Below are 24436 nucleotides of genomic sequence, written 5' to 3' on the forward strand. Positions count from 1 at the left end.
TATGTTTGTGTATATACACATAAAACAAAAACCTTATCCAAGAAGGACAACGAGAATAATTAGAGAATTGAAGCCAAAGTAGGTCAATTGTTTTGATCTCTTAAACCAAAGGACAAGGTGCCCCAAAAGGTGTCTTCATGGGGTGGGGTATTGTGACCCGCTCGAGCCCTGTAGACTAGCTTTATTATTTAAAGTAGATAGAGGGGCAATCTATCCAAGGTAACATTAATCACGTGCGGTACCTCCATTCTCATTACGATGACAAAGAATCTTACGAGAGGTTGACTGAGATCTTCTTAGAAAGGTCTCCTAAACATTATGTTGCATAATAATCCCTTATATGCCCAAGGACATAGGTCCTTGAAGCAATTAGATTGGGTTATTGAGCAAGGACATAGTTCCTTCAAAAAATTTGAGAAGGTTATTGAGCAATGTAGGGTTGGGACTTCTTGGGGTGTTTGTTAACCCTTTTCCGTATACCATAGCTTAGCTTTATCTACCCTCTTCACATGATGGCGCACAAGCACATGTATATGCATCTCACTTTGGTACACATATCCTATATTGTTTGACATAAAATATTTAGGTAACATTCATTGTATATCTTTTTGAGGACTCACATATGCTCGCCATGTGGCATTGTGCATATGGAGAGCATGCATGAGAGACATCTCATTCCCTCTAGCCCAAGTTGTGGAGTCCACACTTTTGTTCCTTCTTAGATTAGCGAGTTGAGTGACTTTATCTCCTCCTTGTTATCATAAGAATGGAGCTTAGGGAAATGTTGGGGGGTGTGGCTTGCTCACTCTTAAGCACTCCCCCTGTGTGAGTGGCTTGCGGTTGAGAGATTATATGTGTAAGGTTACTCCTCAGCCCTAAAAGATGTATAAGCTCTCCTCTCAGTCCCCTGTAATTATCCCCTATTTCAGAATGCAAGAAAATAGTATTTTCTTTTGTTTTTGGCCTAGAGAGAGAGAATTTAATTTTGAGATATTTTTGGATACAAAGTTTCTTCTTATATTTAAGATGAATTTTCCTGAAACAGAAGTTCAAAAAGAAATTTTCAATGTGCATTAGAAATTAACTGAATATGTGAATTAGAGACCTTAGCCTAAGGGTCCACATTTTTAGAAATTTTTGATTAAGATCCAAATAAGGTTCTAAAGGGCCAATAGAATTAATCCAAGTGTTTCAATAAGAAAAATGCAAAGAATAAAAGAAAATCCCCCAAAAATGAGTAAATGCTCACATAAGATGAAGAGTTGGACTAAGTACTGGGTTTATTAGTTAAAAAATGAGGTTTATTAGTAAAAAAAATAAAATTTTGACACCTTAGTAAAGAGGGAGGGGGCTCATGAAGGAGATGCCTAAATCAAATGATTACTTCTAATTTTTAATTCAAAAAAATTGAGATATTTCATCTCTCTTCTCTCCTTTCTCCTCCTGCAAACTGAATCAAAAAGTGAGCTAAACTGGTCCAAAACTTGTCCAAAATCGATCAAACTAAAGTTGGAAGCCTCTAGATCCAAGTTGGACTTGGTTGGTGGCCTCCCTCACCTTTAAATAGACCCTCATTCCTTTGTATTTTCATCTTTGTGTATTTATATGCCAATATTATCTTCATTATAGTGTAATTTTATTATCCCTCTATTTTGCCTCTACTTTGGGAAGCTTCGGAGCTTCACAAATCTCCATTCTCCCTTGGAGATTACCCTCCCCATCTTGGTGGCCAAGTTTCCTTGTGGGCTTTACTTCTTTTTAAATCAAGCCAAAAAAGAATCAAGCCAAAAAAACCAAGGGTAAGCCTTAATCCATGGCGTTTTTTCTATCTTTCTTAATGGTTATCTTCTTCCCAACCTCTCTAATGCTTGGGAAGCTTTTTAATCAATGGTTTTTTCTTGAAGTCAAAGCTTTTTAGTCATTCATAATGTGTAATTGGATTAGTCTTAATCTTTTATATTTAAATTTAATATTTTTGATTAGTAAATCTCTCTTTTTGAAAGATTAATCATATTTTTTGTTAGATTCTTGTTAGAAGGATGGATCTTAGTGCTAATCTCATTATCTTAATCAAAACTCTAGGCTTTACAAGCTAGAGAAAAAGATTAAGTATTTTTATGATTTTAATCTAGAAAAAAATGATGATTAATTCTTTAAACTTGTTTATGATTAAGAAAAATCATATTAATTCATTTTAAGATTGAAAAAGAGTTATGCTAACATTTTTGTAAGTATTTTCATATAGGAATGATAAATGGATATTTTTAAGATTAATCAAGAGGTTTAATTATAATGATGCTTATAATTATGTTTATAACTATGCTATGTATGCATAATAATTTTTTTAGTTTAAAAGAGGAATTTCCATCATATTTCATAATTATGAGTATTTATTTAAAAGTAAAATTTTGAGAATTCTCAAAAAATACAACAAAACTATGGCAAATGTTTTATAAAAATGAATTTAATTTTATGCATAATTTTGTTAATACAAAAAGAGGAATTCCCATCGTATTCTAGGCATAAATATTTTTATGCTAAAAGAATGATTTTTTTTATATTTATGAAAAATACTTTTATAGCATTTATGCATAATTGTTTAAATAGAGAAAAGATGAATTTTTGTATATTTATCTTTACATATGTACATGCATAAAAATTTAGATACAAAAAGAGGAAATTTCACGATATTTTATGTGCAAAAATTTTAAATATTAAAAGAGAAATTTTGGTCGTAATTCAAAATAGGTATATTCATATACATGAATATTTTTTTAAGAGGAATTTTCATCGTACTTTAATTAGAAAAATGCCTAAAGTAATTTCGGTGTTAAAAGAGAAGGTTTCACCATTATTCTACATAGAAATTCAGGGCATGTTGATGCCGAGTTTCAATTGGAGAAAAGAATAATTTAGAATAATTCTATGAGAATAATCCAATAAAATGATCTATGCATATTCACTAATGGATCATTAGAAAAAGAATTATCTTTATAAAATTCTATTATTCACATATAGAATTATTTATAATTCTATTATGTTAAAGAAAGAATGAATTCTCATAATTTTGGATTTTTCCTTATGAATGGAAATCACTGTTAATTTATCAAAAAAAATAAAGAATTATCTTTAGAAAATATCTTTAGGATTAAGTTTGAGTAATTTAGGGTTAGACTATGACCGCGTGAGAAAGGTGGGCCAGTAAGATGCTTACCCATCTCTCGAATCAGAAATTAAGCAAAACCTTGTGACCATTCCCATTTCTTCAGTATACGAAGAATGGATTAGCGATGATTTAGAGAAGTTTTCCTTAGACCCAGAATCATCGAGAAATAAGTCAGAAATTCACGGGAAATTCTTACTTGCATAGAAACTTTGTCTTTGAAAAAGGACTGTCTTATGCCAGAATGCTGGAGGAAGCATTTGGCTTATGATTTAATCTAAGGAGAGTTATGTTGCAACAACTGGCGGGGAGTCATCAAAGGATGTCTCCCGTGGGCAAAGCCTGCCAAGGTCTTGACTAGTCTCGGTATGGTTAAAATGGTGCACTTCCGGTATACGATGGCGAGGGCCAATGAAGTGGTCCCTGAATGAAGTGACACCTAAGGAGGATCCTAGAGAGGGTTCGACCAGGCGATGCACAGGCTCGCGGGGCTGCTAGGACACCCATGCGTATGTCGAGGAAGATATGGATGGACTGGCAAGGAATTATCTTTGTGAACTGGAACTCGAAATTGGATCTCGTTGGTTAACTAGCTAGGTTAACTAGCTAGTCTTCAATGGAGAGTCCGGATGACATTTTGATTGTAAAACATTGGACTAGAATTTTGATGATTATGATGGAAACATTATGGTTTCATTCCAATTCTGTTTTAAAGACAGCTGAATCTGTGAAAAAGGCAATGTCATATTGTTACATTTTAGAATTTTAAAGACAGATGAATCTGTGAAAAAGGATGTCATATTGTTACATTTATGAAAAATACTTTTATAATATTCATGCATAATTGTTTAAATAGAGAAAAAATAATTTTTTTAATATTTATCTTTACATATATACATACATAAAAATTTAGATACAAAAAGAGAAATTTTCATGATATTCTATGTGCAAACATTTTAAATATTAAAAGCGGAATTTTGGTCATAATTCAAAATAGGTATATTCATATACATGAATATTTTTTTAAGAGGAATTTTCATCGTACTTTACATAGGAAAAAGCCTAAAGTAATTTCGGTGTTAAAACAGAAGGTTTCACCATAATTCTACATAGAAATTTAGGGCATGTTGATGTCAAGTTTCAATTGGAGAAAAGAATAATTTAGAATAATTCGATGAGAATAATCCAATAAAATGATCTAGCATATTCACAAATGGATCATTGGAAAAAGAATTATCTTTATAAAATTCTATTATTCACGAAATAGAATTATTTATAATTCTATTATGTCCAAGAAAGAATGAATTCTCATAATTTTGGATTTTCCCTTACGAATGGAAATCACAGTTAATTTATCAGAAAAAAATGAGGAATTATCTTTAGAAAATATCTTTAGGATTAAATTCGAGTAAACAAGATTAGACTACGACCCCGTGAGAAAGATGGGCTAGTAAGATGCTTACCCATCTCTCGAATCAGAAATTAAGCAAAACCTTATGACCATTCCCATTTCTTTAGTACGAAGAATGGATTATCGGTGATTTAGAGAAGTTTTTCTTAGACTCGGAATCATCAAGAAATAAGTTAGAAATTCATTATAATTGATGGGTGGGTTACCGAGATACTAGAATTGTGATTTTCATTAAGAAAGTCTGGATTATGAGAAAAAGGGTCTTATGGAATCAAATTCAACGGGAAATTCTTACTTGCATAGAAACTCTATTTTTGAAAAAGGACTGCCTTACGTCAGAATACTGGAGGAAGCATTTGGCTTATGGTTTAATCTAAGGAGAGTTATGTTGCAATAGCTGGCGAGGAGTCATGGAAGGACGTCTCCCGCCCGCAAAGCCTGCCAAGGGCTTGACCAGCCTCGGTATGGTTAAAATGGTGCGCTTCCAGTAAAACGATGGACGAGGGCCGACAAAGCTGTCCCTGAGTGAAGTGCTAAGACACCTAAGGAGAATCCTAGAGGGTTATGACCAGGCGATGCACGGGCTCGCGGGGCTGCTAGGACACCCATACATATGTCGAGGAAGATATGGATGGCTTGGCAAGGAATTATTGATGTGAACTGGAACTCAAAATCGGATCTCGTTGGTTGACTAGCTGGTCTTCAATGGAGAGTCCGGTTGACATTTTGATTGTAAAACATTGGACTAGAATTTTGAGGATTATGATGGAAACATTATGGTTTCATTCCAATTCTGTTTTAAAGACAACTGAATCTGTGAAAAAGGCAATTTCATATTGGGTGTGTAAGTGGTGTGTCTATTTTGTATTTTGCTTGAGTGCCGGCTAGGGGATCAGGGAACTCTTTTCCCTGGTACCCAGGACAAAACACAACCTAATTTTTATAAAAAGGGATCCCACCAATACAGTGGTTGGTTAACCCATGGAGAACCGATTGGGGTTAGGCTAGATCGGTGGATTCCTATAACAAAATTCAGTTAGGTTTAAGTTACGATAGTTAAAGTAAGTCCCAGGAAGATTCTTGTTCTATGGGAAAGAATCAACGGCTATGCCTCGCTTAAGGGGGAAAAAGCGATGATTTCTATGAACCAAGTGCAAGTCCCTTCCTTGATCTGGCCATGTGACCTACGGGTTTGGTCATAATAGAAAGGATAGTTAAGGCCTTGACCCGTTAGATAAAATTTTCGTTAGAAGATTTTTCTTGGTGGAATCGCCCAAGTTTTCTGGGCAAGGGAAGTTTTTCCAGTCTTGGTTTTGGAGGAACCGCCGGATTAGTCTCTTGTTCGGACATTCACGGGCGAGGCCCCGAGTGGGAAATCTTGCCCTGGGTGAGTTTTTGCTATGTCCGCTCTGCTAGCTCCCCGTATTCCGGTGAGCGGAGGGGGCAGGGGTCTCATAGCAGCTGGTATCAGAGCTTTGTTGAAAGCTTAAGAATAAAAGACCAAATTTGACCGAAATTTATAATAAAATCTTGGAAAAGAGCATTCACATATTGTGTTTTCATTCAGATAAAGTTCATTATAAAAGACTTTTAATCGATGAATTGGATTTTATAGATGGATGCCTCGTGTTTATCTGGTATCCCTGATCTTACTCAAACTCAGGATATGACTGCTTTCGCTTTTGAGCATATCCTCTCCTCCGCTAACAACTCGAACAAGTAGGGCAAGGCTCACTAATCATTTCGAGGAGCTATATTTTTCGGACCTGGCTGAGATACGACAGCATAAGTGGCACGCAGGGCAATATATCCACGCCTCTTGTAACTAGCGCCAGATGCTGAAGAAGAACATCTCTTTAGCCATGGTCCTGTTGAGGCTAAAGGTGGTTCGTGGTGTTATCCTTTATCACCCCACACCTTGAGATTTTAGGATTTCTTGTCATATTTATAGACTTCTCAGTTGTTTTATCCCAAGAAGTAAGATTGTAGCACCATCAGCAGTAAGGAAACAATTACATCACGGCATGTCCAAATCGCAGTATCGCCATTACATGAGTATACCATTGAGGCATTGATTTTTTGGAGCCGTGTTGCTCTATGTATATATTTTTTCTCGGACGTATGTCGTAGATCTCTAGTAAGAACGATTACCCTATTTGAAGTAATTAATTTTGAACTTCTTAAGTCTTAGGATCTTGAGACGAAGTTAAATAGGAATTTAACAATGTATCGTTTTAGCAGAATCATGAGACGTGGAAATCATGGGTAGACAACCAGATCCTCTCACGGATGAGGAAGAGCTTGACCCCGATGTTTGCAAAGCTCTTCACTCACAGATCTCAGCCAGGTCCCTTCAAGAGTGAAGGGAAAAACTTAGGCGAGGCTATGGAAAAGTGGATCGAAGCCATGGAAGAATACTTCGATGTCACTGGATACAATGAGAAAAGTAAGATTGCTCTTTTCAGACTAAAGATTGTAGAAACAGCCAGAGTAGCATGGAGAAATCATTGTGAAACAAACCGTCTGGATCGGAACACCCAGACGTGGGACGATATCAAGGCATACCTCAGGAAGAGATTATGTCCTCCCGGCTTCCTGGAAACTAAGATGAATGAGTTCCTGGAGCCTAGGGAAGCCGTACCATGGAGGAATACCACTAGGCGTTCGCTCTTCTCCTCAAGTACTCACCACTGGATGAAGAGCAACTCGGCTAGGTTCATTCGAGGAATGAATGAACCCTTGGACACCTTGGTAAAGAATGCCAATCTAGTTTCCATGGCTGAAAAAGCAGTGCGGATGGCGAAGGACTTCACCAAGGCCTTTGTTGTTAAGGTTCCGCCAAAACCAGCTCTCTCATCCTTCAAAAGGTTCCAAACCTCGGGAAGTACTTCCACCTTCTGCCTCCTCCTAAAAGACACCAAGGTCCCAACTAGAACCAGGAGATGGGAAGTTTCAAAAATGAAGAAAGAACTTTTCCTTGGAGCACTTTTTCAAGAACTCCGGTTCTTTCCAGGATGCAGAAGGAAGAGCTTCGAAGTGAAAACAGGTGTTTCGGTTGTCAAGGTTTTGGGCACGAGCTCAAGGATTTCCCAACTCCTCCTATGTCAAGGAAGCCAAGGTCCTAGAATGCAGAGACCGAATCCTTCATATCAAACCAATCAGGGTCCCCCTTGCCAAAATCAGGGCAACCCCAGAAGAGTGCCAGCTCAGCGTGCAGCCTCAATGCAAAGTAGTCTCAGAACTCCCTCTTAGAATTGGGGAAGCTAGAGAGAGAGTCCCGCCCCAGACAGCAGAGCCAGAGCATTCACAATAGCTGATGCAGTGGAGGAAGAAAGAGGACAGATTTATGGCTCCATTGAACATCAAGGGCAGAATCATCAGTTCTCAATCCTTCAAACTCCACCAGAGTACAAGGGTAAACACTTTAAGCTTTTGATTGATTTAGGCAGTACACATTCTTTCATGCTTGCGTAAGTTAGTCCTAGATCAGAAAAAAGGGAAACCTATGCAAGTAGAATTGGCCAGTGGGAAGATTCTTTTCACACACCATGAGACAGACCGCATTCAATTTAATCTAGATGGGAATGTGACAGACTACTAGTTCAGAGTCTTACCCTTGGGAATCTATGATGACGGAATCCTTGGAATGGATTGGCGCCACAAAAATTAGGCTGGCATTCACTGTCACAATTGAACCATCTCGTTCCTTGACCTGAACGGGAATCGAGTCCAAGGAACTTGAATTTTCGGATCCCCAGTTCTGCAATTAGTCAGTCCAGAGGAGTGCTTTTGATAAGCTGAAGATAGCTTTAGTGACCAACCCTGTCCTAAAATTGCCAAATTTTTCCTTACCCTTTGAGGTGATGATAGATGCCAGTGGTTTTGCCCTAGGAGGTGCACTTATGCAAGAAGGTCATGTAGTAGCCTATGAATCCAGAAAACTCAGAACGCATGAGAGGAATTATGCTATCCATGACTTGGAGTTACTCTAAGTAGTTTATGCTCTAAAGTTGTGGAGACATTATCTCTTGCGACAGAGATTCACCTTGATGATGATAGATCATCAAAGTTTGAAGTGGATCTTCACCCAAAGGGAAACCAACATGCGTCAAAGAAGGTGGATGCAGACCCTGTAGGAATTTGACTTTGAGATAAAGTATTGACTAGGGAAACAAATGTGGTAGCCGATGCACTCAGTAGGAAGGCCTCCTTGCTTGCAATAACATTGGTGTCAAATCCATTGATTAGTAAAGCAAGAGAGAAGATTATGCAGGGATAGATTCTTTGCCCCCCATTGCTACCCTACTGATGCAGGAAAGCAAGACTTCTCAAGAAATGAGTCGAGTTCTTGGGTACAAATTGGACGAAGGATACATGTATTACAATAATCGGCTATGCATTCCTAATGATGAGGAAACAAAGGGAAAAACTTTGAGGGAAGCCCATGATAGCCCGATAGCTGGACATCCAGGGTTCACAAAGACCTACATGTTTGTAAAGAATAGCTTCTTCTGGTCAGGACTCAAAAGGGATGTACTCAATTATGTACGTCAGTGCTTAACATGTCAAAGAGTCAAGGCAGAAAAGGGTTAAGATGCTAGGAAAGCTGCATCCCTTAGACATTCCACAAATGAAGTGGGAATGTATCAGTATAGATTTTGTTACTATATTACGTGTTAATGCAATTAGGTTACAACTCTATTTTTGTGGTAGTTGATAGATTAACCAAGGTTTCCCATCTGATTCTAGTAAAAGAAACCTACTCCACAGTGGATGTTGCCAGAGTCTTCCTCAAGGAGATTTTCAGGCTGCATGGCTTACCCACCAGAAGAATAGTGAGCAACAGAGACTCTAAGTTCACATCAAGGTTCTGGACTGCATTCTTCAACGTAGTAGGAACTTCCTTAGATCTCAATACAACTACTGAGTTTATTAGTTAAAAAATGAGGTTTATTAGTAAAAAAAAGAAATTTTGACACCTCAGTAAGGAGGAAGGGGGATCATGAAGGAGGCGCCTAAATAAAATGATTTCTTCTCATTTTTAATTCAAAAAAATTGAGTTATTTCATCTCTCCTCTCTCCTCCTGCAAATAGGATCAAAAAGTGAGCCAAACTGGTCCAAAACTTGTCCAAATTGGATCAAACTGAAGTTCGAAGCCTCTATATCCCAGTTGGACTTGGTTGGTGGCCTCCCTCACCTTTAAATAGACCCTCATTTCTTTGTATTTTCATCTTTGTGTATTTACATGCTAGTATTATCTTCATTCTAGTGTAATTTTATTATCCCTCTATTTTGCCTCTACTTTGGGAAGCTTTGAAGCTTCACAAATCTCCATCCTCCCTTGGAGATTACCCTCCCCATCTTGGTGTCCAAGTTTCTTTGTGGGCTTCACTTCTTTTTAAAAGAATCAAGCTAAAAACCAGGATAAGCCTTAATCCATGGTGTTTTTTCTATCTTTCTCAATGGTTATCTTCTTCCCAACCTCTCTAATGCTTAGGAAGATTTTTAATCAATGGTTTTTTCTTGAAATTAAAGCTTTTTAGTGATTCATAATGTTTAATTGGATTAGTGCTAATCTTTTATGCTTAAATTTAATATTTTTGATTAGTAAATCTCTCTTTTTGAAAGATTAATCATATTTTTGGTTAGATTCTTTTTAGAAGGATGGATCTTAGTGCTAATCTCATTATCTTAATCAAAACTCTAGGCTTGACAAGCTAGAGAAAAAGATTAAGTATTTTTATGATTTTAATCTAGATAAAAATGATGATTAATTCTTTAAACTTGTTTATGATTAAGAAAAATCAAATTAATTTATTTTAAAATCAAGAGGTTTAATTATAATGATGCTTATAATTATGTTTATAATTATGCTATGTATGCATAATAAATTTTTTAGTTTAAAAGAGGAATTTTCACCACATTTCATAATTATGAGTATTTATTTAAAAGTAAAATTTTGAGAATTCTCAAAAAATGCAACAAAACTATGGTAAATTTTTTTAAATGAATTTAATTTTATGCATAATTTTGTTAATACAAAAAGAGGAATTCCCATCATATTCTAGGCATAAATATTTTATGCTAAAAGAATGATTTTTGTTACATTTATGAAAAATACTTTTATAGTATTTATGCATAATTGTTTAAATAGAGAAAAGATGAATTTTTGTATATTTATCTTTACATATGTACATGCATAAAAATTTAGATACAAAAAGAGGAATTTTTACGATATTCTATGTGCAAACATTTTAAATATTAAAAGAAGAATTTTGGTCATAATTCAAAATAGGTATATTCATATACATGAATATTTTTTTAGAGGAATTTTCATCGTATTTTAATTAGGAAAATGCCTAAAGTAATTTCAATGTTAAAAGCAAAGGTTTCACCATAATTCTACATAGAAATTTAGGGCATGTTGATGCCGAGTGTCAATTGGAGAAAAGAATAATTTAGAATAATTCTATGAGAATAATCCAATAAAATGATCTATGCATATTCACAAATGGATCATTGGAAAAAGAATTATCTTTATAAAATTCCATTATTCACATATAGAATTATTTATAATTCAAGAAGAAATGACCTAAAGAGAAGAAGAAGCTCTATCATAAAAAAAGAAAAATTCGTAATGCACTATTCTCTAAAATAATAAATCTAAACACATTCTTAAAATCTTAAAAAATGTCAATTCTCTTCAAATCTCTATAAAAAAACATAAAAACGCACCAGAATGTAGATAAAGCATGGATCTACGTACTTGTAAAAAGAAATCAAGTACAAATCAAGATATTCCATTTTTAAGATAAAATCCTTTTAGAATCACAAAATGATTGTTTCTTCAGTCTCATAAATGAATCTGGGCATTTAAGAATGTCATATCTTTTGAGATATTCCAAACCAGCTCAAATAAAAAATAGTTTTTGAGATATTCGAGTTCTGAGCAGGTCTGGTGGTACAGTTCTTGGACACTCAATAAGTGAATCTATTATAAAACTAATATTTTGAGATGTACAAGATTCAAAAAGAGAAGAGAGAGGAGCAATATTATAACATTATTATTGCACTTTTCCTTGATTCATGGAAGAGAGAGAAAGCCCTTAAAGGGTCATTTTGTGAGTCCAAATTTTTCCTAATGCATTCATTGTGGGATTCTTGCCTAGTGGAGTGCAGATCTATAAGCTCAAGCAAGATGAGTATGAAACAATGTGGGAATACATTGCTAGAACTCTCCACATGAGATATAGTCTCTTGTGAGAGACTACACGACTTATCACTTATCGATCGATTTATGATCGGTCTCAAGAGCAAGAGGCTTCATGACCATCTCTAGAGATTGACACTATATGACCATCTCTACAGGTCTAAACACTACATGACCATCTCTATAGGTCTACACACTACAACTTTGATGAGTGTTACCACACCCGCCACCATGAGGCCATCGATCTAGTAGATAATCTATAAGATAAGGATGTAGAAGTCATCCACTTGAACCAAGAGATAGGGGACGTGTCATCCAAAGCCGTACGAGCTCTAATTAGATTCCTAGTTAAGGACATGAGCATGGACAAGTTGGCATAAAATCTTCTCAACCAATTAGGCTAGCAATGGCAAAGGTCAATCCCAAGGGAAACCTCAAAGCCAACCCTTCCAACTAGTTCCTCAAGAGGGAAACCCATATTTATTTCCATGAAGAGATATGGTTTGGTGTGTGGAATATGTCACCAAACTATACAACCTCAACTTCCAGTGTTGATGACCCACCTGGATGATAGCTTCCACAATTATGCCACTGGCATAGTTGGTGAGATTAAGGTTGATATGCTACCAGTGGATGACATGCTATGTGACAACCATATTTGGATCACTAGGGTATGCCATAGTTATAACCCTAGCTCATATAGTTGAACCGACCATTGTATGTTATAGGGAGAGTACTTTCCCTTATAGAAATTTCTCGACCGAATCTCATATGAGAAAACTGGAGTGTATATACTCTTATCTCTTTATTTTATGGTTGTAGAGAAGAGAAGAAGACATAAGAAAATTCAGCCATCCATCTCTCTTGTGTCTTGCTCTATCTTGTGTGTGTTTGCTTGTAAAGGAACTCAAACTCTTTCTCCCTCCCGCATTCTTTTTATGGTATCAGATCTCTGGTTTTTGTGAGAACTAAGGAGGCAAGCAAGAGGCAAGAAAAAGGCAAGCAAGGAAATGGTATGTGAGTAAGGGTATTTCCATCTCATTTCCTCTTTAATTTTGGAGAAACAAATTTGGTAGCTGTGAGAGCTACATGAAGACAGGGAAGTCAATGTCTCAGATTGATCCTTCTGGGTGAAGGAAGAACACCATATTCTGCATAGATAACATTGCTAACTATAATTTTATGTATTTCGATACGATTTGGGCACATTTCGAGTCTCATTTTAGCTTGTGTAAGTGTCGATTTTGACTGTGTATGCCCAATTTTGGTTTGATGTAAAGTTGCGGTAGAAATTTAGTTTACATGATAATATGTGCAGAGAATCTAAATGTTACAGGTGTTCATGGATGTACGTTTATGTGACTAATTTACATATAGTTACATTATAACAGGTTTATAGTACCACTATGTTGGAGATTGTAAGTTTTCTGCAAAAGTGTAAAAGGTTTTGTATGCACTATTTAGTAAGTTGCTGTAGGTAATCATGCTTGATAGTCTATCCTAGATTATGAGCGAGAAGCTTAATAAGAATAACATCCAAGCAAGGAAGTTTGGGATGACCAATTTCCTTATGAGAAAAGAATATTGGGAGTTCATTTTTATAGGTGATGAAAAAGGAGCCAATCATTGCTAAGCGCATGACATGAAAGGGCCAAAAAGGTGTTGTATTGGTTGTTTATCACTGTGACTTCATGATTATGCATATATAGGATGCACAAACACCTAAGGAGGCTTGGGACACCTTGATGAAGATGTATAACATAAACACTCAAGCTCAAAAGATCACAGCTAACGCATGAGTTGCATATAATGTGAGCATAGGAAAGCTGAATATGAATGATTACTCAATGAAGTTTATGTTAGAAAATATGTGATCTAGCATCCATTCTTAGTGTGATATCCTTAGTGATACCTTAGAATGTCTTCTAAGGTTAGAAGGCTCATTTACTAAAGTAACTGAGTGTGGGTCTAGTAGATACTTTCCTATGATTGAGGCATCACCTTTTAGGTGAGACTGGTGAGAAACCTACGGGAGGTGGAGAGATTCATGGAGAGAAACCTAAGGGAGGTAGAGAGATTCATGGGCCCTAGGCACCCTCTTTTGAGCCTGCATAAACAGGGTATACTACTCACTCTCTAGTGCTAAGTAGATAGCTAAGTGGAGAGTGTAATGCCCATGCTTTGTGTACTTGCTTAGTGTTCAATATACTAAGTGGTCCTTTGTGGAAATACTCTTCTCTTTGCATTTTCCATTACCATGTGTTTATGTGATGCTTTGTGGTGACCTTGAGTACATTCTATTTCATCTGATTCTTATCTAAGCAGTGGCATGTGTTGGTTGCTCTAGTGGTGTGAGTTTACTCATATAATAATCATTTCCATTGTGTGATCTATTCAATCATTGTCAAGCTTAAGCTCACACCATGTCTTTTAACAGTTTAAAGGGGTTCTTGTAGATGCCCTTGCTTCTATTAGATCACCAACAGATGATGATGATATAGTTTCAAAAATGACCATGAATGTTCTTATAAGGAACTAACCAATTTCATACCTCCATTGGAGTTTGAAAGAACTTTCTTGATTTTCAGAAAACCGATTGCTCCTCATTCATGTGGAGATGAATATTGGGAAAAGTTAATTCTTTGGAAATTCACATGAGCAAGCCTTCTACTCAAATACAGGTGGAGGTAGATAATCATCTAGAGACTAAGGTATAGATCATTTTGGAAATAGAAATCATGGGCAACAACAACAACAATAGGAATTAGGACATATTGTAGCACCATTAAATATGGTCACACACATGCCTAGGCCCACCAGATGAACAAAGACAAGGTGGATTTTCAACAATCATCAGTTTCTACCTCAAAAAAGGGTAAGAGGAGATGACCAAAAAGGGTAGGCAAGGGTGAGTCAATGGTCCTGATCCAAGATGATTTTGATGAAGGGATAATAGAAATGGAGTCAAGAGAGGTGAGTTAAAAGAGCACCTTTATACAACCATTCCCTAAATAAACAATCCTGGAGAGGCCAGCATCTCTATACAAAGAGGCCCTAAATAAATGGCCTTGGGCATGGGAGAATATCCAAACACAAAAATATAAATTAGAAAACTTAAAATAGCCAAGGAATTGTTTAGAGAAGCCTAGAGAAAAGTGAGCAAAAGCTAAAGAGTAATAAAACCCTTGATACATTATATCCCAGAGAAGATTTGAGACAGAAAGAGAATTGGACATTCGAGAACAGCCAAAGGGGCCGAGGTGGTTGGCAAAGAAATGAAAATGCAAATAGTATAGAGTTCTATTACTGTGGCAAATTAGGGTACATGGCAAAGAATTGCTATAAAAAGTAGAATGATATTGAAAGTGGAACTTACATAGCAAGGTAACTATGTAAATAAGGTGATGATGACAAAAGTAAGCAGTTGTTTGTGATCATACTCACTTCCATGACATGAGATGTGTCAGGATCAGAAGATATTTGGTATGTGGATTTTTACACGTCTAACCACATGACTATTCTCATGATGAGTAGTTTAGAGATATATATAAAATGAAAAAAATGGGTTATGTAGAAATATGTGATGATACTATGCACCTCATTATGCATGTTGATAAAGTGCCATTATTTATTCAAGATGAAAAAATGAAGTATTTGGGAGATTTACTTTATGTTCCATATTACGAAGAACTTGGTTTCTTTTGGACTAATGGAGAAGGGTTTGCAAGTGAGGTTTAATCCTCAAGGATGTTTTATGGAAGAATTAATTAGTGCTACTTGGTTGCAAAGGATATCAGAAATGGCATGATATTTACTTTGGTGGATGTTAACATGCATGAGGTGAAGGTAGCCATATTTGTGTATAGGACATGTGTCATTATAGATATTGACATATGGCACAAACACATTGGTTTGCACATAGGAGATGTGTCATTATAGATATTGGCATATGGCACAAAAACATTGGTCATGTGAATATATAGCTATGTAAGCCCAAAACATTGCAAGTTTGTCGAAGTTTAAGGTTGATGGTATGCACAAAGTATGTGAAGTATGCCAAATTGGTAAAACATGCTTTTCTACATTAAAAGCACGTTAGTGCAAGACCATTGGATGTTATACATTTATATGTATAAGGATCAAAGATAAAATTGTAGGTTTTATGTTACATTCATTGATGATCATACTATGAAAATGTGTTTTTATTTCATGAAGGAGAAAAGTGAGCTATTTGCTCACTTTTAAAGATTTAAATCATTGGTTCCTAATGACTTGAGAACAAAGTTGGCAGAGAAATTCATCTTCACTGGGTATGCTTTGGAGTAGAAAGGTTATAACCCTACCACTCGTGATATGCAAGTAAATAGAGATCTTATCTTTGATAAGATGAGTAGTTGGTATGCACTAGTGGAGGCAACAAAAGATGTAGATGTAAGAAGTAATGTTGCTTCCCCACAAGTGCTTAGTGGACGCGAAGAGTCCTCTAGTAGTGGATCTAGTCTCACTAGTCCATAGTCAGGCAGGTTGAGGATAGATGTAGGTACACATGTATCATGCAAAAAGAAAAATAAAGTAGATCAACCTTTTGTACCTGACTTGTTAGCAGGTCACTCATTTGTGGATGGTGACTCTAGTGGCTCTGAGCCCTAGGGGGTTCACTGATAGTAAAGGGGACACATCACTTCTCGAAAAGTCCCTATTTATGGACCTTATAAGACTAATATGATCCCCCTATTTAAGCTTATACGATATACACACTAAAGTGTCAAGTCATGACGGCAAATGAACTAAATTGTTTGAAACATTTTGGCAACATAACACTAAGAGAATGAGCATGGATGATCCTAAGCTACCCAATTTATCAAAATGAACTGATTTGTGTATCAAAAGGAGACGAGCATTTGGCAGGTGAGTTTTGGTTCCATGGGATTTACTTATATGGACTACTCTGATGATGTGGCAGTTGATGTAACATGGTATGGGCATACATGCATCATAGACATGAATGTGGGACTTGTGCTTCTAAGTTCACTTGGTGTGATGGGACGATACAGGAGTCGAGAGTGAGAGTTTTGAGATGCCTACTAGGGTATGAAAGGCATGCTTTCCATGGTTGAAGGACCAGGTAAAGGCAAGAAAAAAGTAGTGGAAGCGCTAATGTAGAACGAGTCTACCATGGCCCGTGGTCCAAAGAGGAACCTACAAGGTTGAAGAGGAAATAAAGGCTTGAAACGCTTCTAGCTAGAATCACTCCAAGCGAGAGGGTTCTCTTGGTAGTGTGGCATAGCACTCATTGTCTGAGGAATCCTCTGCGTGCACAGAGACGAGGTAGTCATCAAAGAAAACCATGGGCATCCTCAAAACATTAGGGCTTCCTCGATAGCTGTGTAACTTCTAAAAACCATTAAGGTTTTTTCAAAGCATTAGAATGTTCTATGAGCATGAGGGTTTTCTAAGAAGATTTAGGGTTTCTGCATAGCCCAGAGTTGGTCTTGATAGCAAGCAGTCCGGATATATAAAAGGTACATTCTCGGGGGGTTCACATCAAAAAATGTTAGTGTACCACGTGAGTTCAACAGGAGGGGTTTTTTTAATTAGATACATTGAGAAAAATTAACACGATTACATTAACAGGAGGGGTTTTTTAATTCAACTTTAGAAAAAAATCATTTAGTTCATAAGTAAAGAAGGGTTGTTTTATTGGGGGAAAATTTTTAGTTAAGGGGTTTTTTTAGTACCTCTTGAACGCATGTGATACTTAGGGTTTTCTAGTAGTGCACCCCCTGAGGACGCATTCCACAAAGATCTAAGAGATGCAGTTATGTGTTGAAAACCAGAGCTAGAAATTTGCGATGATTTTGGGTAAATCAAGACTGGGGAGTATAAGCAGGGTGTTTTTATCAAGAAAATTAAGAGGGCCACGGTCGATGTGGGGATGAATGATGAGAAGACAAGATGAAGAACCTAAGGCCCCACCTACTTTGTAACAAGTCCTTGTTAATCAAGGTCACGATATCTGGCTAGTGTGTTTAGGACGCAAGCAAGCTTGATGTGCTATGGAGCGCACATCTAGCGAGGACGACTAACAGATAGAGCATGTATGTGGAGATCGTGACATGATATGGAGTTTGGGGCATGGTCGGCGGACTTGCATCAGGTTGTGGTCATGAGCTTGACTCAAGATACTTGACTGTCTCATGGTGAGAGACTTAAAGTGGTCGAGACCAAGGGTTGGCCACAATGGTGTGCTTCACAAAGGAGAGTGTGGAGCATTAATTATAACTAGTTGTTGGGAACCCGTGCTTCGCACGTCTTTTGAGGCTTTCAAAATCAAATGCTAACCAAACCTCCTTCTCCCCTTCTCGAGCCTCCAAATTCATGCCACATGGCAGCTTTGTGAAACTCTTCCTTAAGATAATATAGAGATGAGCCAACCTTAGTCTTAAGGAAAGGGGTCTTGGACATTGGAGAGGGGATGCGAAGTGAAGGGACGCCCAAAAGGCAAGGCAAAGGGTTGCTAGCCACGTGGGGGTTTTCGAAGGAGAGACACCGAGAGGCTGGCAAAAGGAGGAGGTCGCAGCCGGTTGGGGTGCTAAGGAGGCCGCCTTGCCATGGGCTAGGTCGGCTATATGTAGCGCCTTGCTGGCTGGCGAGCCATGCGCTTGAAGGTGTGTTAGCACCTTGCGCTCAAGGGGTCGTTAGGCGCCAGTGGACTGGCCGGGGCATGTGAGCCGTTCACCTCAGAGAAGGCAGCAGTCCAATGCCTTGCGTGTGCAGGCCCGTGGTCTGTGCACCACAGGGTGGTCGAGCACCATGGACGTTGGCGGGTCACTTGGCCTTGACGTGTTGGATGGCCGAGCTGGCCTAAGGGGCTAGGTGCTACGCGCATGGAGTGCCTACTAGAGCTGGACTGCGCACCTGAGGGCTGTGTGCTATGTGCCACAGAGGTGGCCGACTAGAGCAGCTGTGCGCCTAACGCTTAAGGCTAAGCGCCTAAGGGTTGGCTGGTGGGCGATGAGGAGGTGCCTTGCGTGGGCAAGCTTGCCACCGTGTGTGCCCTAAGGAGAAGGGCCGCATGGTGGGCTTGTCAACCCAAGAGGCCGGCGCGTGCGCAAGGAGGAGACCCACAATGAGGTCGCGCGTGGTGAGCCGGGTTGATGGCGGCGGGCGTAAGCCGTGCGCCACAGGCAGCCGTCCTTGGCAATAGGGCCGGGTGCTAGCCACGCACGGTGGGCACGGGCCATGGAGCAAGCGTGACGGAGCTGTGCGCGGAGGTAGTCATGGAGTTGGCTCCCAGTGTGCCATACGCCACAGAGCGGTCGGTCGGTCATGTGTTATGGGCAGACCTTGTAAGGCCGCCGTGCCATGGATCGGGCCGAGTCACAAAGACTGACGGTGTGTTGGCACGTGGCTCAATGGACGGAGCCTAGGCTGTGTCTTGGAGCCAATTGGCATACACATGGACAAGGTACCATAATGGCGGGCCTTGGTCGCGCACCGCTAAAGCAGGATGCTCATGAACAGAGCAGGCACACACCTAGGAGGCTACATGGGTGGCGGATTAGTCGTGTGGGTTGTTCGACATCGAAAGGTTATCACGATGGACCGTGAGACCAATGCTCTAACATGAGTAGACCTAATAGTGGTGGCACTCGTAGAAGTCGACGGAGTGACTCTCTGCGGAGTTGGAGTTAGTCTAACACTATGGTTGACCAAGCGACATGACAGGTTGTGCATGGCTTGGAGTGTAGACATGACATGAGGCCGCTGATTGGACAGTCGAGCCGATAGGACACTGGGCCGGTTCGTGTGAGCAATCGTGCTCCACTATACATGAGGTTGGCACCTTGCCATCCTCATAGAGTGGCCGCTTAGGTAACATCACTGATGAGCTATTATGGGGAGTCGGACGGTGGAGCCGATACGTAACAGTGGGCGTCGAGTTGTGGGTAGTCTAATTTAGGTTGAGAGTTGGATGCCTAGAAGTTAGATGCTTCGGATGAGCACGATGGAGTGTGCTTGGACGACGAGCAACGCTTGCGTGAGGGCACGCGACATCTTGGACTTTTGTATGGAAGTCCTAGAGGTAGGTGACTGACGGAGTAGTCCTTGCAAACCTTGACCAAGGAGAGGTTAGCTTGCCTACACCCTTGGAGATAGGTAGAGTGGATCGCTATGGAGTAAAGTGACTACTAGGTTTGCGCGAGGAAACTCGTGAGCACCAAGCGGACGCTGGTGGGAGCGAGTGAGTTGCTAGCTTGCGCATGGCTTCTCATACACTAGGCAGTCTCATGAAGGAGGAGTTTGAGTGTGCTCAAGAAAAAGAGTGGCATACGAGAATGACTCACCTCATGAGTACACAATAGTGTACACATTGAAGATCTAGTAGTATTAGGTTCTTTATCGAAGGGACAATGAAGAATCACAAAGGTATAAGTACTCGTTGATAATTTGTATAAGATGTATCTTAATAAAAGGAGATCTATTATCTGCTTGGTGTACACATCTCATCTCTATGATGGATTGTCTTTAGTGGTTGCTCTTGGTTTTCATCACTTGTGAACTATGATGAGTCCATTGTCTCATATGTTTAAAGAGAGTTAGTGTATATTCATCAAAGTGAGTGAGATGATAACTAAATGCATGAAGGATCACCCATGTTGCAAGACATCCTAATGATGTGACATATCTTGAGAGATCAAGAGAGAGTTGAGTGAGAGTGTTTGGTGAATTTAGCATAATGGACTAATCATCTTACGATCATGGAATGGGAGAGCAAGCGAAATTTCAGGGAAAAGATTCTACCTTGTTACAGACCTAACCCCCCTAGTTTGAACTACCCAACTCAAGTCCTTCATCAAAATCCACGTAGATGGCCACATTTAAAATTTTGAATTTGAACTCATTAATTAAGAGCCACATCTCGAAGGGGTATAAGCTATTCTTTCAAGGCTTCGATCTGTCACAACGTTCAAAATTCCTATTTTGATAATATTTTTTTTTTAAAAGTTGGGCGTTAGGAAGCGGGCTTAGTACCCATGGGACCCCCCTTATCCCACAAAGCAGGGGCAAGCTTCAATCGGTACACAAGGGTGAGACATCAATCGGGGTAGCCAGCAGGGTTCGAACCCATGACCTGGGTTTTGACGACGAAACACCTTAACAACTGAGCTACAGCCCGATGATATGATAATATTTTTTTAGCCCTACTAATAGTAGTAGCTCTAAATGTGTGGTGGATCGATCATTAAATAGATAGGTAGGAGTCTTAGGAGGTCTACACACTTCGATTAGAAGCGTGAAATGTACTAAACAGTTAGGAAGTCTCTGCTTTTGGTGGATATCTCCTCCTCCCAATCTCGTGAATATGGAGTCTTCCTATCCATCTCCTCAACCACCACCCATTTTCATGAAGGCTTCTTTCCAAGTCTCATGCTACAAGTCAATGAACAAACTCAGGTTCCACTGTGATCAAACAACGATGCCAATCACCCCACCTAATCTTCACAGCAAAAGGACAATGGTAGCTTAGTCACATCACAAAAATCTACCAAGGAAAAATTGCTTCCTCTCACGAGGCACGATGTTAGGCAAACAAGGGATTTTTTGTAGATATTTCCTCGATTCTGAAGGAAAAAAGAGTTTTTACAAAGGTGCCAATAAGAAAGTAATGGCTAGAAAGGTTGCAAACCCACCACCAGAGTAGGTCCACTTGAGATTTGCATCTAGAGTTGATTAGGGTGTGTAGAAATAAATTAAACTAATCATCTTAGCATGCTAGAAAGCAAGAAAGAGATTAATCCTAAAGATGATGACAAAAGTGAAGCATAATGACAAGATAATGACCTTTTTCTAGATTTGAACACCATCTCCCTTGATAAAACTAATGACAAAAGTGAAGGATAATGACAAGATAATGATAAGGCAAGACTCCTTTAGCTCAAAATCTCATAAGTTTAATCCATTAGATAGAGTTCCTTTTTATAGGCTTGAGTACATCTCCATTAGCCAATTAATCATGGTCCATAAGCTTGATTTTAAGAAACCCCTAACCTTTTCTATATTTGAGCACCATCCCCCTGGATGAGGTGAAAGGGGTTTAACCTAGGTCGTGCAAAAACCCTAATGCAGGGAGAGGAGGAAGTGTTGGAATTAGGGTTGCAGGAAAGCACACAAAGCTTGGAGAAGAAGAAGCAAGAATGCACACAACACAAAGTGTATTAGATTGTGTCAATGTACAAAAGATAAGTTAGCCCTAGAATGATGGGCGTATATACAAGCCGGGGGAAAAAACCTCCTAAAGAGGGAAAAAGTATCCCGGTGGTCCTAAGTGTGTTCACACACATCACTGCCTATATATATGGCAACAAATCCCCCCTGAGAGTGACAGTGTGAACGAGAGCTGGCACTCGTATAGGAAAGTGCCATGCCCTAAGTAGATCAGTCCACAAAGGGGAGCAAGCCCAAAGCTTTGCGGAAAGCTTCAAACTTCTCACAAGGAAGCGCCTTTGTGAAAAGATCGGCGAGGTTGTCCTGTGTTGGCACATAAGCCAAGCTGATCTCTCTTGCTGCTGAGAGTCTCTCCTTGACATAGTGATGATGCACCTCAATGTGCTTTGTGCGAGCATGAAAAATTGGGTTTCTCGCAACAACTGCCAATGCGCTCTGACTGTCAGTGTAGATAGAGGTGGCAGACTCCTGTCCAACACCCAAGTCAGCCATAAGCCATCTGAGCCACACACACTCAACCGTAGCTGTGAAAGCTGCCCTGTACTCAGTTTCACAACTAGAAGTGGCCACAGTAGGTTGCTTCTTGCTCAACCAAGATATGCATGAGCTACCGAGCATGAAACAAAAACCACTTGTGGACACTCTTGTGTCATAGCAACCAGCCCAATCTAAGTCCAAAAAAGCATGTAAATCTGGCGGCAACGATCCCCCCTTGGGATAAAACAACCCAAGATGTATGGTGCCACTCAAGTAGCGAAAGATATGTTTAACTGCCTTCCAATGCTGAGACCCTGGGCTATGCATAAACCTGCTCACCTGTGAGATTGCAAACTGAATGTCCGGCCTCGTAATGCATACATAAATGAGGCAACCAACAGCTGTCTGATAGAGTGTGACATCAAAGTGATCTCTAGCATCATGAAGACTCAACTTCAAACCTGTCTCCATTGGAGTAGCAATAGGCTTGCCAATGGAGAGACGGAAGACTCTCTACACTTGTAGCAAGAGTAGCATGATCCACGTGTAGCTCAATCCAATGGGATTTGCATCCCTTTCGGAGCTAGGGATTCAACCCGTACCGGTGCACGGAAGCTTATCCACGAATGGGAGAGAATGCTATGAACACCACTACCTTGACATAGACTTTACACACACAAGCTCAATCTTGCCATAGCTCATTCACTCATCATCCCACTCATTCATGCATCCAATACAAGAAGAAAGCTAAGCTAATGCATACACAAGCTCAAAGCATACTTCATTCTCAAGCACTTACTTCCCTAGCATGCACACAAACCTTGAAGCTTAATGGAACTTGAAATAAACATACATTCTCATTCACTACTCAAGCAATGCCTTGCCCATGGATAAGCTACAAGCTATGGAGAAGCTTAAGCTTGAATCCACTACCACACAAAGCCTAATAGAGAATCCACAAGCATCAACAAAGAAGCATGCACACTAGAGAATAGAAATGAGAAGAGAGAAAAACATCATCTCATTGCATTGAATTAGAAGAGCATTGCTCATACAATAGTGTCGATGGGGAGAGAGAAGAGCTTGCACCTCTATGAAAAAGAGGGAGAGCTAGTCTCAAGAGAGCTCAAACATGAGTGTAGCACAATGTCCATAAGCTCTCAAATGAGCCACTTTTTATACTAAAACTCCTAAAACTCCCAAAACTTCCCATGTGGGATTATTCTCAAGCCCACTCCCACACTCACCTACAACTTGGAACTCTTGTCACCTACAACTTGGAACTCTCTACAAGAGCCCTAAATAAGAATGTCAAGTCTCTTGTTTTCCTGCTTCCATCTTTGTGTTGCATCCTTGCATTGATCACCACTCGTCATGTAACATTCCCCCCTTCCTATTTTGCGCACGTCCTCGAGCGCGTAGATGCCAAGGAAGAGTAGAATCTCCAGTGTGTACCTGCAAGCAAAATGATAGGTGGTTTGTGTGTTCTTTTTTTTTTTGAAAGCAAAATTACTGACAGACAATAACAAAACAAGAAATTTTACTGAATAAGACATGGCAATAACGTCCAATCAGCTAGAGGAAGGAAACATTGAAGCAGTGTAGAGATTGAATAGGTTTGTTCAAGCCTTAATAATTACTACTTGCAGCTAACTAAAGTAAAGAATGTTTTATGCCAAATGTATTGTTCTTTTCCTAGAAGGCAAAAGAAAACAGTTAATCGAGAGACTATCAAGTAGTATACCTAGCCTATGCTAAGTCAAAGATGTCAGTTCAACATTAATAAATCTAACATAATTATGTAGTGGCAGACTCTTGATATTGCTTAGTGTTAAGGTTTAATATTTTAAGCACAACGGCAACCATCCTAGCTTAGACAAGCATTTCTCTTGGTGCCTTTTTGTCCCTTTTTTTTTGAACAGGGCTCTCTTCAAGAGTATGATT

Source organism: Cibotium barometz, chromosome 35 (genome assembly GCF_041138505.1).
Source record: "Cibotium barometz isolate CiBa-2024 chromosome 35, ASM4113850v1, whole genome shotgun sequence".
NCBI lineage: Eukaryota > Viridiplantae > Streptophyta > Polypodiopsida > Cyatheales > Cibotiaceae > Cibotium > Cibotium barometz.